The 18250-nt window shown below is 57.6% G+C and overlaps 1 protein-coding gene across 1 annotated transcript in view; it reads left to right on the top strand.

The window, feature by feature from the left end:
• IGSF21 (immunoglobin superfamily member 21) overlaps window positions 1-18250 on the top strand; it is a 231678-nt gene that overhangs the window by 1001 nt on the left and 212427 nt on the right. The gene's annotated exons all lie outside the window — the stretch shown is intronic.

Below are 18250 nucleotides of genomic sequence, written 5' to 3'. Positions count from 1 at the left end.
GAGTCTCTTCAGGGGTGTGCGGCGGCAGATGACTATTTCGGGGGGGGGGGGCGTGTGTGCATAGGATGGAGGGGGGGGATGTGACACTTGGGCAGGAGTATGCGTGTATGTGGGATGTGTGGCGGTGCAGGCGCGTGGGGGTTGTGTTGCTTCGTGGTCCGAGAGCGTGTGTGCGTGCGATGGAGCGTGTGGTTTTAGTGAGGAGGCAGGGATGGATGCGCCCGGGAGCCCAGGAGGTGTGAGCAGTCGGGTGTGTGTCCCGCAAGGACTTGGTCCTGGCTGAAGCTGGAAGCTGAGCGGGGTCCCCAGAGCGAAAGATGCGTGGCTCCGCAGCTCCAGGGTCCGGGGCTCGCGGCCGCCTTCGGTGCCTCGCGCCCGGCGCCGCCGCCTGGTGGGTCTTACATGCTACCGGAGCCCATCCTGGCGACCCCGGCACCTTTCGGGCAGTGAGCCGACCCACGGGCTAAGAGCCCAGCAGGGGGAAAGCGGGACCAGCGAACAGCCACGGGCGCGGAGACCAGAGGGTCCGCGTCCTCGAGTCCCAGCCAATACCAAATGCTAAACCTGGGCGCCCAGAATCGGCCCCTCTGGAGTCACAGCCATGAAGGGGGCGGGGGGGGGGGTGCGGGGTGCCAAAAAGTAGCCATTGTGGCCAGTAGGATCTCAGCCCCTAGCCCAACTCAATAATGATGGTAGGGGGTCAACTCTGTTTGCCTTGCCCTGCCGGGAGGTGCCTCGCCAGGCTCTGAGAGTGCCTGCCAGGAATGGGTGCTCTCCCCACCCCCTCCGCCCTAAAATAACCCCGCCCACGAGGTCCTCGGAGAGTGCTGGGTCTGCAGATGGGAGAGGCTGCAGAATTTGAGCCTGAATGGTGGTCTCGCTGGCAGAGAGGGGGAGGGGTTGTGTGTGACCCAGAAGAAATGTCAGCCCCATACTTTGTCCCCTACCCTTTGGAGCAAAAGACTTTCCAAAGTGGATCAGAATCTCCCCCCAACTTTGGGGTGAGGGCTCCCTCCGTCGGATGCCTCTAGAGGGAAAGGTTATATGGGAGGGGGGAGGTGGAGGGGGTGGGTCCCGGTTCCAGCGCTCGGCACTGGGCTTTGTTGAAAGGCACTGGAGCCCTCACCTGGACATTGCAGGGAGAAGGGATTGGGGGTTGGGGGCAGGAGGGGAGCATCGTTTCCCCCACCCCGGAATGTGCAGAACTGACGCGGCAGGGGTGGGGTTGGCGACTGATGGTTTAAGCCAACGTTGGGGAACCCGGCTCCGTCAGGACCCCACCCTGCGAGCTCTCCCCAGAGCCCGAGACCGGCGTTCTTCGAGCTGCCCGGCTGCGGAGAGCTGACCCGGCGTCCTGGCGTCTCCGCTCCCCTTGCCCGCCTCTGCAGGCTGCAGGGCGCAGGGGGGCTCGGGAGCCGCGGGTGAGCGCGTCTGGGCCGGGGGAGCCGGCGTGGCCTAGAGCTCGCTGCTCAGGGTGAAGGGAGGAGCGCTGACTCGGATCACGGACGGGAAACTTTCCGAGCCTGGGGCGCAGGCAGGGTTCCTGGGCCGCCGGGGGGCCCTCTTCTCCTCCGCAGAGGAAGCGAGCGTGCGCGAAGGTGGGGTCCCTCTTTCCCGGTTCCAACTCTGTGCCCACGAGGGGGCGGGGGTACGAAAAGGGTCAGCGCGAGATGTAAGAGGCTCTCTTGCCGGAGGAGGGCGCCCTTCCGGGATGCGACCGCAAGCCGTGCACCTAGCAGTTGGCTTAGCCGGGCCACCTGCCAGGGGCCGCCCGGGAGGGCGGAGAGGGTAGAATCCAGGGCAGGCATTCCGAAACGCGCCTGCCAGTGGTGGTGTGGAGGGGGCGGGGAGAAGGCGATGGAGGTCTCTGTTAGGTAGGGGCATGGCTAGCGTCCCCTTCCCTGTTGTACCCCTAAGGATCGCAGACAAAAGCGTTCAGCTTTGCAGAGGTGAGTCTGTGCCTTGGGAGAAGGCACTCCGCTGCACACAGGCCTGGCTGGGCTATTAGCCCCTGCCCCTAACTACCCCCCCCCCCTCCCCAATATCTGACTCTGCATTGGAGAAACCCACATTTCTCCGGCTTTTCGGATCACCCAGGAGCGCCCCGAGGCGTCTTCAAGTCTTCGGGCCCCAGTTTCCCCTGCCTGGGCACTTCTGGGAAGGAAGTCCTGCGGTTGTCCCTGTGCAGTGGCCCGGGAGAGGGGGCACCGGGGATGGGGGGTGGAGGTAGGGAAGAGAGTGGTTCTTGGTCCTGCCTCCTTTGGCCCCGGGAACTTCTCCTGGAATTGTAGTGGGTAGGCCGGCCCAGGTAGGGCGAGCCAAAGGCCCCAGCCAGCGGCCCTGCCGTTCTCTCTCCGCAGCCGCGTGTCAGCAGGTGGGTGGGTGGGAGGGCTGGCTCGGGAGGGCCGAGGCTGCCGCAGCACTGAGACTGCGGGGGCTGCGCGCGCGAAAGCTGCTGTGCCGACTTTTAAGTGTTTATCCTTCCTCCCCACCCCCACCCAACACTCTGGGCGCGGGGCGGGGGGTCGGGCACCGCTGGGTTCCTTCTTAGCCCCCGCAGGGCAGTGACGGGCCGAGCCGAGAGCCGGCGGCTCCGCCCCTGCTCCCCCAGCCGCCCCGCCCCCAGCCCGGCCCCACCCCCCAGCCATAAGCCCCACCCCTTTCCCACCCCAGCTGCAGACTAGAGTTTTTCCTGAGAGGTTGAAGTAATTTTTTGCCTTTTGAGCGCAGAGAATGTCGGAGCTGGAAGCGACTTCCGCGATCATTTATTCAGTGGTTCTGAAACTCCTGGTTTTTGTTTTTAGCAGGAGGACCCTCTTAGAGTAGGAATTGATTCCCCCCCCCCCCGAAATCCTAACGCCTGGGGCAAGACGGCAGGCGCAAAAGGAGAGCTTCCCCGGGCTCACGCGGGCGAGGAGGCTCCACGTCGCGCGATCCTTACACAAGAGAGTCTCCCGAAGCAGCCTGAGATTGCTCGTTTCCTAGTCTCTGGCTGGGATTCTGGTTTTTCAACAGCCACGATTGTGCGCATCAGCTGCCGCTTCACAGGCCTCATGCAGCTGCAAGATGGGTTTAAGCTCCTTTTTTCACGGATTAGGAAACTGAGGCTCCGAGTGTTAAGATTTATTGGTGGCAGGACATCTGGCTCCGACCAGCTCCCACCTGGCCCAGCCCCAGGCTCCCTCCTTGTTTCTAATGTTCCCTCTATGTGGGGCACAGAGAATCCCTTGGGCAGGGGCGGCCGGCCACCGGTGATGCCTTAGGTTGGCCTGGCTAACCCGACTTTGCAGAACATCTGTGGCATGCATTCTTGGGCCACTTTAAGTGACTTTCTCGGGTTTCTGGGTTAGCAGTCATGAATTGGAAGGCAGAGGCCAAACAAAGACCGAACAAAGAAGAGACTGGTTCGTTCTGTTAGCTGGGTTTCCTGGGATCCACGCAGGTGTCTGACTTGCCTTACCACCCTACCCACATCTGCAGCATCCCCAGGCCGCTTGACGTGTTTACTCGGGTGCCCAACAGATGTTTATTGTATGGTGTCTATGTGCCAAGCAGAGTGCTAAGCACTGGGAGCGTGACCTTGAACACAATAGAGAGTCCCTTGCATGTATGGTGTTCACAGCTTAGCGGAAAATTGATGTCTTCACTCAGAGGGCAGGGGCTGTACCTCTGACCCTCACCGAAGGCTCGCTGTGAGCCAGCATTCCGCCCTGAGCTTCATCGTTCTTGTCCCGTCTAATCCTTACTAGCACGCTGGAAGGTAAAATTAGCCCCGTTTTGCTGATGAGGAAACTGAGGCGGAGGGAGGTCAAGTGACTCGTCCAAGGCCATCCAGTCAATAAGTGAACGGGCGATTCAGACACAGGACTGACTCCTTCCCTCTGTGCTCTGGTGTCTGCTGATGAGAATGGCCGTCAGGCACTTTCTCAGCTCCGGCCACGTGGAGGGTTACAGGGTATGCAATTCCCTGTCTGGATGTTATCCTCATTGAGGGGGAATTAGCCAGTGTTATTCCGCACAGATGGCGGAAGGGATTGTCCCCGAAAGCCCTCGCCGTCATCGAGACAGTGAATGGGCATCCGTTGTGGGCAGGGCATGTCAGAAAAGAGTAACACCGGGACCCTCACCCCCGCAGGCCGAGAGGTTGGGCGAGTTCGTGGAACACTAATAGCTATCCAGGCGGACATGTGTCCAAGTGATTGACATCCCCTCCAGGAAGTTCTTGAGGAAGCGTGATTCCTTGGGGGTGTCAAGAGAACTCGAGCGAGACCTTGAAGTAAAGAGAGGACATGAATAAGCCAAGGGCTAAGGAAGAAAATGTGCCAGGGGGGAAACCTGGCTGAGCAAAGAGCTGGAGGTGAGATTGTACGTGGCAGGACTAGCTCAACTCAAGACTGGTCTCCCCAGAGTCTTTTTGAGGACTGGGAGAAGCGAGAGTGATATTATGGATAGCTACCATTTATTCCACACCTATTAGATGTTCCTGATGCATTAAATGCTCTCAGTAATCTGGGAGGCAGTGTCATGAGCCGTGTTTTGCAGATGAAGACGAGAGGCCCGGGATCTTTCTCTTTCTCTCTCTTTTCCTTCTTTCTTTTCTTGTCTTTCTTAAATAATGAATGAGGCCCAGGATCTTTTTTTTTATTATTATTAAGTGGAACAACTGGGAGTTTCTTTTTTTTTTTTTTTAATTTTTTTTTTCAACGTTTTTTTTTAATTTATTTTGGGGACAGAGAGAGACAGAGCATGAACGGGGGAGGGGCAGAGAGAGAGGGAGACACAGAATCGGAAACAGGCTCCAGGCTCCGAGCCATCAGCCCAGAGCCCGACGCGGGGCTCGAACTCACGGACCACGAGATCGTGACCTGGCTGAAGTCGGACGCTTAACCGACTGCGCCACCCAGGCGCCCCTGGGAGTTTCAAACCCAGGTCTGAAGCAATCTAGAGACACTGCTGCTCCCGGAGGAGAGGAGAAACTATTTATTTTTTCATCACTGGAAGGAGGAATGCAACAGTCTCTACCACTTGCTAGAGGATGCAGAGCCTTCTGTTTTAAACGACAAATGTCGGCGGTGGCAAAACACACGCCATCACTTCCTAAGGGCTATCTGTCTTCAGGATGAGGTTCCTGGGAGGCAACAGGGGGTGGGGGATGAAGTTCTGGGACCCACTTTACAATTTCGCTGGGATCCAGTAGCAGAGGGGGCCCATGATCACCAAGACCTACTGGCCAGGATTTCGTGGCTGGAGCGAATAAATCCATGGGGCTGGAGGTGCACAGAGTCACAGCCCAAAGGAACAGGAAAGGACATGGTGGCACCCAGGCAAAGAATCTGATCTGTCAGTCCTTTGTACATCTATCACATACTGGATTTGCTTTGGGGAATTATGCATGCGCCCCGCCCCTCCCTATGGTATGTCATCTTGGTAGGTGGCATAGACAGGTAAGGCATCCCCAGACGAGCCCATCAGACACTCTCCCAGGGATCTGAATCCAGAACAGAGGAAGACTGAGAACCACCAGAAAGTACTCCTTGCCACTGGGGGCCCCCGTGAAACTGTACTTCTCTAATTCCCTGAGGCCAATAATGACAGGACCTACCTCCCGGCTGTTGACGGGATGGGACGAGTCATTACATGCAAAGCTCTTGGCTCAGTCCTATGTGCTCTGATGATTACCAGTATGAACCGTGGTTATGCCAGAGCTGTGACGGCACAAAGGGCGTGGGTCCTTATAGCGCCTGGAGCTTCGGCTTGCCCTCCTGTTCCGTGAACTTCCAGAATGTTCCACAAGTTACTTTTTTGGGGCTTGAGTTATCCAGAGTTGGTTTCGGTTGCTTGGAAAAAAAAAAAAAAACCCTCCCTAGGCATGGGGAGCCTCATAGTTGCCAGTAACACTGAAGGTGACTCATGGTCCCCTAGCTCGAGGGTGACTGATCCCCCCACCTGTGCCCTGACTTTCCCTGGAGGCCTAAGGCATGGCCAGCACCCCTCCCCAACCCTGCGAAGCCCCATGAAGACAGGGGCCCTGGCTGGGTCTGCTCGCTGGTGAATCTTCCACACAAAGCCCATGGTGGGTGCTCAGTAAACTTGGCTGTTTAGATGCAGAAACCATCTTTGGCCTTTAGACGTGGGTGTCCTGGTTGAACAGAGACTCTTTGCAGAAAAATGTATGGAAAGGCTTACAGCGTGTGGAATTTAGGCTGGATTCACAGGTGGACTTTCCGTTGGCTCAGTTCTGCTCGTGGACCTACACTCTTGCGTTTCTCGCGGATAATCAAAGGGCTGGAGGCTCGGGCTCCAGATGCTCCCGTCTACCTGCCGGTCGTCCTTGAGAATTGACACAGTGTTTCCACACCCATCATGTCATCGAGTCCTCACTCACATAAGACACGGAGGCAGCTACTCTTGTGCCCACAGAACAGGGAAACAGGCGTGGGGAGTGAAAAGACGGGGACAGGAAGCGGCAAGAGTGGAATCTGGGTTTGGTGGCTGCGTGCCCAGCCTTCCTTCCATTCCCCCTCACCTCCCGCCCACCCAATGTTGCTCCATTCAACTTACAGGGTTCTGGAATGGGACAGGCCATTCAAAAGACCAGGCAACGGACCAAGAAGCATACACTGTGGACTGGGTGCCGTCATGGCCACTTTGGGCAGCACTCGGCTAGAAGGACCCTCCTCTGGGGCTGGAGAGGCTCGAGAGTTGTTCTCCTACCAAATTGAGAGCTCTTGACGGCGGGCATCCCTGCTCCCCCAGCCCTGGACAAGGCCTGGCTCTGGGCAGATCCTCAAGACATGTTTGTTGAACGAATGAATGATTCCCACCCCCACCCCCACCCCTGCCCCCACTGAGCCTGAGGTTCAGTCCAGACACCAGGCCTGGGCCTGTTTCCCGGCCCTGACCAGTCACCTCTGGAAGCACGTCCTGGTGTGAGAATGTGTCCATTGTCCAGCACTGCTCACCATCACTCACACTGGCATCACGGCTGGCATCTGGGGGACGAGCCAACAGGGGGATGTGGCAGGAAGACCAAAGGGTTCCCTGTTCCCTCTGGCTTCTCCTTGTGTGTGTGGGAGGGCGGCCCTTGACTGGTGATGGGTGGGAGCTGGGGAAAGAAAGGACGGAAGGAACCAAGGAAGGAAGGAAGGAAACATGCTTTGAGCTGCTCCTATGTGTCCAGGCCTGTGCCAGCCTTGTTCACGTGTGATGTCCTGTTAAATCATCCCAGCAACTTTGGGAGGTGATGGTCTGTCCCATTTTATAGATGAGGAACAAGGCTTAGAGAGATTGTGTGATTCGCCCAAGGTCCCACTGCTGGTGATGGGCAGAGCGGGATTCATACAGAGGTGTTGATTTGCACCTCTTTTTCCAACTCTGAGCTGATCCTGTCTGTGGCTGTAAGTGACCACGGCAGGAGCATTTACACCGCGGAAATTGGCAAACACTCCGGATCAGAGCTCCCTGCAAACCCGGAGCAGGTTGTTCACATCGGCCGACACAGCGCCGGGTGTGCTGGTCCTTCCTCGATCGCTGCCTCCGTTGGACAGCCACCTGCTGTTAAGGGACTTAGGTTTCCATCTGAACTGGGTTCAAGTCCCAGCACAACGACTTCCCAGCAGAGCACATTTGAGCCAGCCGCCACCTCTCTGAGTCATGGTTTCCTGTCTCTTGAAAGTGGAGGGTGTTGTGCGGATGAGTAGAACAATGCATGACAGCACTTGGCCTGAAAGTGGTCCCCAGCCACTGGCGCCTCCCTTCCTCCCCACCCCCGGGGTAGGATCATTTGGCCTTGGAGTCCCTCTGATAGGCCAAGTGGGCTCACACTTTCTTCTCCCTCTGCTGGAGGCCGATGTGGGAGCCAAGTCAGAGGATCCATTAATCGAGCGGCGGCCCTCACCTCAAGCTGGACCAGCAGAGACGTCCCTCGAGGAATTTCAGCCCCACACGACACAGACTCATTTGAGAACAATAAACGATCGTGTATAATAAATGGCCAATACAGGGATACCAAGGATAAATCTTTGGGAATTAAAGGAGTGGCCCAGGAAGGTTCTGAGGGATTGAAACACTCTGGGTGGGTGAGGAGGGCATCCCGGGCAGGGGAAGAGCTCATCCAAAGGGTGGGGGAGGGAGTCAGAGTGCTGTGTAGGTGTGTGAGGGGTGGGAGGCAGTGAGCCGGCTGACCTCCCTTGAGCAGAAGGTGCTCATCGAGAAGCCAGGGATGAACCTGGCTGGAGCTGTTGGCGGAGTCCCGCGTGCCCGGGGCCAGGGGCCTGGATTTGAGCCCGGGGATTGTGGGGAACAGTTGAAGAGGGAAAAGTGACACTCCCAGGGCAGTGTTCTAGGAAGATGAATTGGTTTTTCGGGGCCACCTGAAGCTGGCAACTGTTTGGAACCTCCACTGGGTTATAAATGGCTGTTCTGGGTGCCCCCAAAGACGCAAAGTCCTAAAGGAAGGGATGCCGTAATTTGGGGGCTGGTATCTCACTCAGAGTGTCCAGACCCGGCGAGGGGGAAAAGCAGTTATGGCCGAGACGGCAAGGCTGCCCCTAGGCGGAGCGTGTACCTTGGGCCTGAACAGAGAGCGATGGGGAGAAGCTTCTAGATCTCCAGGGAGCATGGGCTCCGGAGTCTGACCAGGGTTCACCTCCCCTTGCCACCACCCCTCCAGCATGTGAACCCAGGTAACCTCTTCATTGCTGTCAGCCTTGATTTCTCCAGCTGAACACGCAGCTCGTCGCTGTGGCCTGGTTTGGTGAGGGCAGCTGGGCAGGGTAAATCACCTACTACACGGGGTCCACACGCACGGTGCCTAGCACATGGTAGGCATGTGAGAAGGGGCTGCTGCTGTTCTAATGAGGCCTGGCTCGCGCAGCGCCCCCGAGCGTGAAGGAGAGGGAGTGTTTGCAAGCCTCAGTGCCCAGCTGAGGGGGCGCATTGTAGGTGTCCCCACGTAGCAAGTCCTCAGGCCTGGAATTACAGAGCATCAGAGCCAGAAGGGAGCTGAGAAATTATGTGCACGATCTCCTTCCTCCCATTGGAAGTCGGGAAAAGCGAGGCCAGAGAGGAATGTCACTGCACACCCTGTGTGTGATGTGGGGGACTGGTCTTCTCCCTCCGAGTCCTGGGGGCCACCCCGGGGGCTCAGTCAGGGGGACCCACCACCCTCATAGCCTTCTGTGGGGAAGCATCAGGGTCCCCCGGACTCGGGTGGGGATCTCGGCGGCACTCCAGTGGGAGCGACCCCCCCCCCCCCCCGCCCCCAGCCTCATAAATCACGGGAGCAGCTTGGGAGGCGCCAGGGAGAGAAGCAGCTGAACCACTGGGTTTCTTGTTCCCTTGCCAAGCTGTTCCCTTTGCCCTTTTGTTTCTCTTTCTGCAGAGGCACTCGTGCCCCTCCGATGGGGTTGTCTGTCACCAGTCGTCGCCTCCTTTATGTCCCCAGTGCCATCTCCCGAACGCTGCCCCGGAGGAAGGCGTCCATCACAGGCTGCCCTGGCGTCGCGCTGGGCTGGCAGGGAGGGGCCACGCGGGGGGCTCAGAAGCACCCACAGGGTGAGGAAGGGCTGGCACGGCCAGAGGGTGGACGGCGTCCTCACCTGGAGCTGGTGCTCGCTGCCCCGGGCACACAGGTTGTGGTCAAGAGAGCATTCAGGTGGCACAATAACCCAAGGCCGGGTGCCCAGTTAATACGCGCAGGTGATAAACTAACTGTTCGTTGTCACCAGGCACCTAATGTTGCAGGTGGGGGCACGGGGTGGGGGTTGGGGGGCGGAGGGAGCCAGGTGGGGGGCGGGGAGCGACAAAAGCAGCCACATCACAAAGACTTCTTTGTTCGCTGGGGCAGCAGAGAAGTGGGCTGGGGCCCAGCTCAGAGGAGAAGAGGCTTGGGAAGGCGAATCCCTGGGCCCCCGTTGCCCGACAGAGGGGCCTGGTCAGCGGAGAAAGGCAAGCCCCGTCAGGAAGGGTGCCTAATGGGGAAGAGTTAGCGGTTCCCAGGACGGTTTGAGTTGCAGAGAGGGCACGCTTTCATTGCAGGATGCAACGTAGTTCATTCATTCATTCATTCATTCACTCACTCACTGACTCCGTCACTGGTGCAGCCAATGGTAATTGATTGCTTCCTGGGGTGGGGGGAAGCCCTGTGCTGTTCTAGAAATCCAGAGCAGAATGAACAGGCAAGTTCTTGCCACCCCTCCCCCCCACCCTGGGGCTTACCGTCTAGGACTGTAGTATTCACTACTCGGCGGCCCGTGGCCGTGGCTGTGACTGAGGACTGACATTTACATTTACAACTAAACAGAGTGTCTCTGCTTTTATGTAACTGAATTAAACAGAATTCGGTTCTGCAGTCACACCAGCCACATTTCAAGCGCTCCCGTATCGGACAGGACGGATGGAAACGGGACATCGTTACAGAAAGTTCTGCTGGACCGAGCGGACCTGGGGCCACTCTTCCGGTGGGGCCTGCGCATTGGCCACAAGTGACAAGGAATTGGGGAGGGAGGGTCTCTTCCCCTGTCTCTTTCTCATCCCGTCCTTCCAGTGGTGCCAAGGAGAAAGCCTCAGGCTGATGATATCATGTCTTTAATGCCCTCTATCTCGTGCTGATCTGCCTTTCCAACAAAAACAGGTCTGGGGCAACAAACCTTCAGTGAGCCCAAGGGAGCCAGAGCCGTAGTAACAGCGTTTTGTTTTCATTGTAATTCTCTTTCAGTTACCCTCTGTTTAAGGCGAGGAAGTCTGGTTTGCCATTTGGGGCAGTGATTTAAATTCTCTCTCTCTCTCTCTCTCTCTCTCTCTTTAAAACGGCTTATTTAAGTGAAAAATGAGTCGAGTTAAAGAAAAATGTTAAATGCGCTGCAGAGCAGGTGGCACACGGATAAGGCCAGTCTGTAAAGGTGGCGGGTAAGCATGTCAGCCACGGAGCAGCCCCCGTTCAGATGGGACAACGCAGGCTTTGGAGGCAGAGGAGGGTTCAAGTTCCAGAGCCGCTGTGTGTGTGTGTGTGTGTGTGTGTGTGTGTGAGCTCTGTGACTTTGGGGGGAGTGACTTCCCTCCACATCAATCAGGTGCCAGTTGGGGAACACCAAGCTCAAGCGGGGAGTCTCAGAGGAGGCGGGCTTATTAAGGGGACAGTGTACATGGGGGTTGGGGCAGACAGCAGGGAATGGTGTCGCTCTGGGCTTGGCGCAGTGGGTGGCCGTTACCACCCGTAGACTGGAGAGGGCCACGCAGGGGGGAGCTCGAGGGAGAAGTACCCACCATTCCCCCCACTCTTGCCTTTGAGTGTTTTCCTGGTGCCGCCCGTTGGCCAAACCCAGTTGGAAGCCCAAACAGGCGGGTGTCTCTACAGAGCGAGCGGAGAAGGGAGGAGCATGAGCTCGAGTGCAAAGAGCAGAGATCTAGCACCATCCCGCTAAGCCTCAGTTTCCCCATCTATAAAGTGGGCATTGTGCTTCCTGCCCAGTAGCGCTGCTGTGACCACGAAGGGGACCACGTGCGGTGCTAATGATGGGTGGCTGTGTATACCAAGGACCGTGGCAGTAATAAAATGCCCGTCCTTGTGCCCAATCCTGGGCTGGATGCTGGATTTTCCTGAGCTGAAAAGCAGCATATGAGCATGGGGGTCTTTGGGAAGGCGGAACCGCCTTTTCAGGAGCACGTGGGCTTGAAGCAGCAGGTAACGCGGGGACAATGTCGCAACTTGTAAAGAGAAACTGCCCGCATTCTCCACTGCGGGTGTCGACCTTTGCAATGCGTCATCTCTGCCCTAGACTATTCAGTGTCCCTACACCTCCCTGTCCCCTGGTCCAGCTCGCTGATTGATGACTCCACCCCAGGGCACACCGATTCGTCATTCTCCAGTCTATTTTCCACCCTATTTCCCACGGAGAGGTGCTTTCTCCTTACATCCATTTCGGTCATCTTTCCTGCCATCCGCACCGGCTCCTACCGTGGGCAGCCTGCTCCACATCCGTCATGAACGGGCTCAAAGCTCCCTGCTTCCGAGTGGAAAGGCAGGCGCCCTCCGACTGCCAGCCTCTCTCACCGGAGGCGGCTTCTACCCTTGCAGGTGGGGGAGCGGTGGGGCGGGGGGAGCGTTAACAGTGAGTGAGTTAGCCCTCTGGACCCCCAGCCGGATCTTTATCCTTCACCCGAAGGCTCAAAGTGCCATCGCCACCTTTAGACACATCTTCTCTGTGGGCCGTAGCTGGAGTTCAGGGAGCACCTGGCTTCAAATCCGATGACTATTTCCTGGGAAACCTTCCACCGACAGCCCCCCTCAGCTCACAGCTTCCCGGTTGGCTGAGGTGGCTTTCTTTAGGCCCCTCGATTCTCCTTTGTCTGGCCCTTTTCCCCCGTCTACCTTGACTGCTCAGAATGACTTTGATGGGGACTAATTCTGCGAGTTGAAATTCATGCGACGCTTACACATTCGGGGCTTTGCTGAAATTGCTGTGACAAATACCAGTGGCAATTTCTTCCCTGGCTCATTCTCTAATGTGCTCCGGGCAAGACGGAGGGCCCCTGCCCCTCGCCAGCGTGCCATCTGTCAACACTGCCGTCGTCCTCCAGCCCCTCGGCGCCCCCTGCCCCTAGGCGCAGGTCGGTCTCAGCCCTGCCTACTGGCTCCGCGGCAGAGTCACCCTTCGGGAGGGGACAGGTCGCTCCCTGGGGTTAAGTATTCATCAAGAAGAGCTTCACCAACGGCCCCCTTAGGCCTCGGTTTCCACGTTGGCCAGAGTGACGTTCTTTCGTTCTGGCCCCTTCTCATCTACCTGACTGTCCACGTGGGCTTTGGTGAGGACTGGCTTTCCAGCTGAGCTTGGGGCCGTGTCCCGCAGGCTGGGTCTTTCTCTGTGCGGGCCATATGGCCTCCACCTTAGCCCCAGGATGTCTGTCACTCTGCCTTCTTGGGCTGGCCCCGGGGTCTCAGAGGTAGCTTCTGTCACCCTTGGGTCCTCACTCCCTGGGTGCTGGTGCCTCCTGGCCGGCTGGCTCTGAGCCTCTCTCTGCCGTGATTGCCCAGCCCGTCACTCCCTTCGCGATGTTCGTCGTCGCTGCATCCCATCCCTGCCATTGTTTGCGTTGTGGTTCTCTTACAATCACATTTGAATTGATTTCCTCTCTCTTGACTTGTTTCATGTAAAGATACACTGTCTAGGTTTGTGATGGCGAGTCTCTACTTTTTTCTTACTTCATAGTAAAATAAAATAACATGGAACTATTTGAATTTTTAAAAAGCTTCCCCATACGACCCAGCATCGTCACGAGCCGCGGTGGAAAAAGCCAGTTGGGTCGAAGGGGCACCAGCCTCACTTAACGAGCCACGGGATCTGATTTCAACGCCTCCATTAACTTACTGTGTGACTGGCTTACCCCCTCCTCTGAGTCTTGGGTCCGTAAAACAAAGGGGTGGGTCTGGACGGTTCCAGGTCTCAGATTCTGGGATGGGTAATAGGGTTGGGAAGGAGGGTCTCATCTATGTCCAAAATATTTCCTTTAAGACATGTCGTTACCCTAAAATTCCCACCTTCGGGAATTTGGAAGCATCCAGCGGAGCTTACTAAGGACCAGCGATGTCAATGATGAGGGGCCCCCCACTGGTTACTCAGTGTGGGGTGCACACTCACAGCCTCATTGTGATTCCGTGCAGCTGCCATTTGCTAAGCGCCTGCTCTGGGTTGGGCCCCGTGCTGAGGCTGGCACTACATGGAAAAGTAAGACCCAGTGCTGGACTTCAAGGGGTTTGCAGCCTCCTGGGGCAGAGAGGCAGGCAAACAAATAAATTGTGGTTATGACAGTGGAGACTTTACAATTGAAATAGCTGCCAAGTCCTTGCAGGAATGCAGATCAGGGGACAACCCATCCGTCTGAGGTTTGGGGGAAAGTTCTATATCACGAGAAGTGGTGACACCCAACTGGGTCTTGAAGGATGCGTAGGAGTTTGCTGGGCTAAGAAGGAGATGGAGAGATTTTAGGAGGAAGTAATAGTAGGGACAAAGATTCATAGGCTGGAAAGGGCCTGGATCATCTGGGAGATTCTGGGAGACAGTGGTGAAGGGGTATGAGTTGCAGGAAAGAAGCGAGGCTGGAGGTGACCCAGGGGATCGATCGAGTGCATTTGCCGGAAGTGGGTTAGTCCTGCAACGAGACAGATTTTCCCAGTCCGGACCCCCAGGTCCCTGGCGCTCACAGTGGCCAGGAGGAGCCTGCTTTCCAGTTGAAAACCCCCATGGGGCCATTTGCCCCCCTACAGCTCGGGGAAAATGCTGTGGGGGGGTGGGGAGGGGACAGAGCCGCGTGTTAATCTGGCTTGATCTCTTTAAAAGATGCCCCCTCCCGTTAACCTGGGACAGCCTCTGGTTACAAAGTGGCCTCTCTCAGCTATGTGGATCCAGGGAAAGACTCCTGGGCTTGAAGTCAACAGAGCTGTGTGGTCAGGTCCGGGCTCTCTGTCTGGGCCTCCTGGACGTCACCTGCCAAGTGGTATTAGTAGGAAACGTGTACTGAACGCTTGCTACGTGCGTGCAGGCACTATGGGAAGCTCCTGCTTGTGTGACCTGTTCACTGTGCCATCTGCACAACCCCTCGGAGGTGTGCGCCCTAGCACCCCCACCTTACAGCAGCAAAGACTGAAGCACAGAGAGGTTAAGCCACTTGCTCAGGGTCACACAGCTACCAAGTGGCTGTGCTGTTTTGAACCCAGGTTGTCTCGCGTTTTACCCGCTTTCTGTTCTCTCTGCTTTCTTGCTTCTCTGCCAGAGATCCCTTCCTTCTGTGCCTCCGGGACTCTCCAGACCTTCTATCTTGATCCTACACAGCTCTCAGGGGCTCGGGGACTCCAGCTGCAGCCAGAGCTGGGCCCGGGCCCCACGCACGGCTGCACGATGACTGTGAAGGCCACGGGCCCGGCCCCTCCCTGCCCTGGCGGTCACGGGGTGGCAGCCAGGCTCTGCTCTGGTGCTTCTGGCCTCATTATTATTATTCTTTCTTTCCAGCGTGCCGCTAAAAGCTTCCCGCAGAGAGCACGCATCCCAGCTCTTTAAAATTTTAAGGGCTTTACTTAATGTTATTTCCCTCGGAAAGGAGACAGAAGAGGCATATGTGATGGTTATATTTAGTGCAGTGTGTGGGTCTGAGCACATGAGTGTTCAGTGGGCCTGGAGGTGACGAGGGAGATGTGTCTGTGGTGGTGGGCGGGTCTGCAGCTGGTCTCCCCTCCCTCCCGTCTCCCAGCAAGTGTGGCCTCGGCGAGAACCTATCATGTGGTGTTCTGGAAAGAGGAAGATGGATGCCACCCGAGAGGAACCACCGAGGACACAGAAAGCTGGACCGAGACCCCCATCCTCGTGCCGTCCCCCTCGGTACTGAAGACACGGTGGTCCTAGCTGCCCCAGGGCCTTTGCACATGCACATGCTGTTCCCACTGCTGGAACCCACCTCCTTCTTTGGACTAAGCCCTGTTCATTATTCAGGTCTCACTTGCACGGCACTTGGTTTATTCATTCCACAAGCATTTTCTGCGTATCTACTGTGTCCACAGCACTGGGGGGGCACGCCGGCCATTGGTGACCCATCTGGCCCAGGTCCTGGTGCAGAGAAGGCACCGGCAAGTGTTCATGGAACTAATAAAAGCCGCACAGATGCTGTGGGATCTGGAGAGAGGATGCGGTTGCCCTCCAGGAGCTTACAGCCTCTGTTGGAATTCATACCAAAGACGCTGTGAAATGCGAGTGAGCCCGTTATTAGGCCTGGCGGAGCGGTACCCGCTCGGGCCAGGAAGGGAGACCTCACTCCCTTGTGAGCATCCGTCCGTCCGCCTGACAGATTGGGCTCTTGCTGTGCTCCAGGTACTGTGCGAGGCCCTGGAGACGGGCTGGAGGAGGAGCGATGGGAGTAGAGACGGAGCCCGCCCTCCGGGACCTTCTGCAGTGTGCGACCGGCACACGCGTGAGGAGGAACGTCCGCGGCGAGGCAGGGCGTCATAACTGCAGTGAGGGGGGAGGAGGCTTGGAAGGAGCCATGGCTACCTTGCAGAGGTGCGAGGTCAGGGCGGGGACATCTCCTCCGGCCCGGCCCTGCAAACAGGGGAGATGCCTCATCGCCGACGGCAGTAAACGCTAACATGGAGAGAGAGCCAACGTGCGTGTGGCAGTGACCGGGGGAGCCCCACAATCAGCAGGGCCCACACTGAGGTTCTGGGAGAGAAGCTGGGCCTGGGGGGGGTGGTTTTCAAACGGTGTTCCGTGGAACCCCAGCCTGCCACGGAGGTACCCCTGGCTTTGGGAGGCCGGAATGTGGGTCGGAGTGCGAGTCCGGGGGGCCCTGCTTTGCCCGTTCTGGGTGATGGAGGGAACCATCAGGGCTGGAGAAGTTTCTGGAGCTTTACTGTTTAAGTTCAACCCTCCTTTCCCTCTACCTGTGGGGAAGCGGAGGCCAACGGGCAAGTGACTGGTCCCCCATCGCCAGCAGGAGGGGGCCAGGGCTGACGTGAGTCCACCCAAGCTGGAAGAAAGGCCTAGGGAAAGGCCACCCTGAGCCTGGCCAGGAGGCCTGGGGCTCCTGCCCCCGGCTTGTGCCTGCCCGTCCCCCAGCCCAGCCTCAGGTCACCCCCCCTATAAACCTGTCTCCTTTGCCAGCCCAACGGGCCTGCCCCACCCTCGTGAGGCCGGGAATTAGATGAAATAGTTTACGATCCCACGCTTCGTTATGTTTTATTAAAAGTGCCCGTGCTGGCTTCCGCTGGCACATCTGCTGGGCTCAGTCCTGGGGCTTCCTCTCCCTCCCCGCCCCCACCCCTCGCTGCCAGAGGAGACAGACAGCTGCCACCCTCCCCCCCACCCCCTTCCCTCGCCGAGCAGGGCCCCAGCCCGGCTGTCAGGTGTCTACGAGATAAAGGGGAATCCCGCAGGCGAGGACAGATTGGGGGGATGGCGAGCCGTAATCCTGGGTGTTCACACATCCCCGACCCCATCTGGTCCCACAGGTGCCCCGGGGGGGGGATTGGTGCGGAGAGGGGGAGGGGCAAGTCCAGAGCTCCTCGCGCGTTCGAGGCACCTGGGCCTCTGTTCTTGGTTCTCCCCGTGGGCCCTGTGCGAATCCAAGATCGGGCTGACGTCCCTCCCCAGGCTGGCCGCGTCATACCCGCCGGTGACCACAGGGAACGGCTTGCTCTCAGCAGGCTGCCGGTTTCAATCCGGGTGCCAGAAGGAAAGCCCCGGCGTCCGGGTGTTGCCGGTAGAGAAGCAGCCCTCAGGGTCCGTCCTGGTGGGAGGTGCTGGGCCGTATCAGGGGGGCAGGCGGAGTGCTTCGAGTGTGGCCCACCTGGCTCTGAATGGCACCTGAGCGACCTGCTGGATGTGTCATCTGGGGCGAGGCATGTAAGTGCTGTGAGCCTCAGTTTCTCATCTGTAAAATGGGAGTGATGGTATCTGTGTTGCTGAGAGGGTCTTACACCTCGTAGACGTTTCGTTCACGGTGGCAATTTTTTTTTGAGCTTATTTATCTATTTTGAGAGAGAGCGAGAGAGCAGGCACGAGTGGGGCATGGGCAGAGAGAGAGAATCCCAAGCAGGCTCTGTGCTGTCAGCGCAGAGCCCGACTCGGGGCTTGAACTCACAAACCATGAGATCACGATGGGATTCCCCCATTAAAGGTGAGAAGGCATTTAATCAGATCTTCATTCGAGGAAGAAGGACGTAGTAATCTTGCTTATGACGATGATGATGGTTAGCAAATGCTACTGGGGAACTTGTTATTCATTTATTAAATACTTACTGACCTCCTACCGTACATTTGAAAAAATGGCATCGAACAAGACAGAGCCTTGCCCTCCTGGGACTGACATCATGATGGGGGAGGCAGAAATGAACAAGCAGATAAGTCGCCTCACTCCGGATGGTGCCGTGCTGTGAGGAGAATCCCACAGGGTCCCGGCATAGTGCGGGGCTTGGGAGCAGAGTGCTTTCTCTAGGTTGGGTGGTCAAGGATGGCTTCTTGGAGGAGGTGGCCTTTGGTGCTGGAAAAGGAGGAGAGGAGAAGCAGGGCGAGTTGTGTCTCCCGGCCAGTCCGTACATTTGTGTTTGACTCCTTCTCCTGACGGGGCCTTCTCTGGAACCAGGAATTGGCCACCCGCACTCCCCGCCACCAGCACTTGCCAACTCAGCTGGTCCATGACCGTACCCCCTTCCGCCCGGGCCAGAGACCCAATGAGGCAGGAGGCAGAGGCCTGCGTTCGGCACCTT

This window comes from Neofelis nebulosa, chromosome 2 (assembly GCF_028018385.1).
Source record: "Neofelis nebulosa isolate mNeoNeb1 chromosome 2, mNeoNeb1.pri, whole genome shotgun sequence".
NCBI classification, from domain to species: Eukaryota; Metazoa; Chordata; class Mammalia; order Carnivora; family Felidae; genus Neofelis; species Neofelis nebulosa.
Note: the sequence above shows the minus strand (reverse complement) of the source record. Positions and strands in the feature narration are given on the sequence as shown.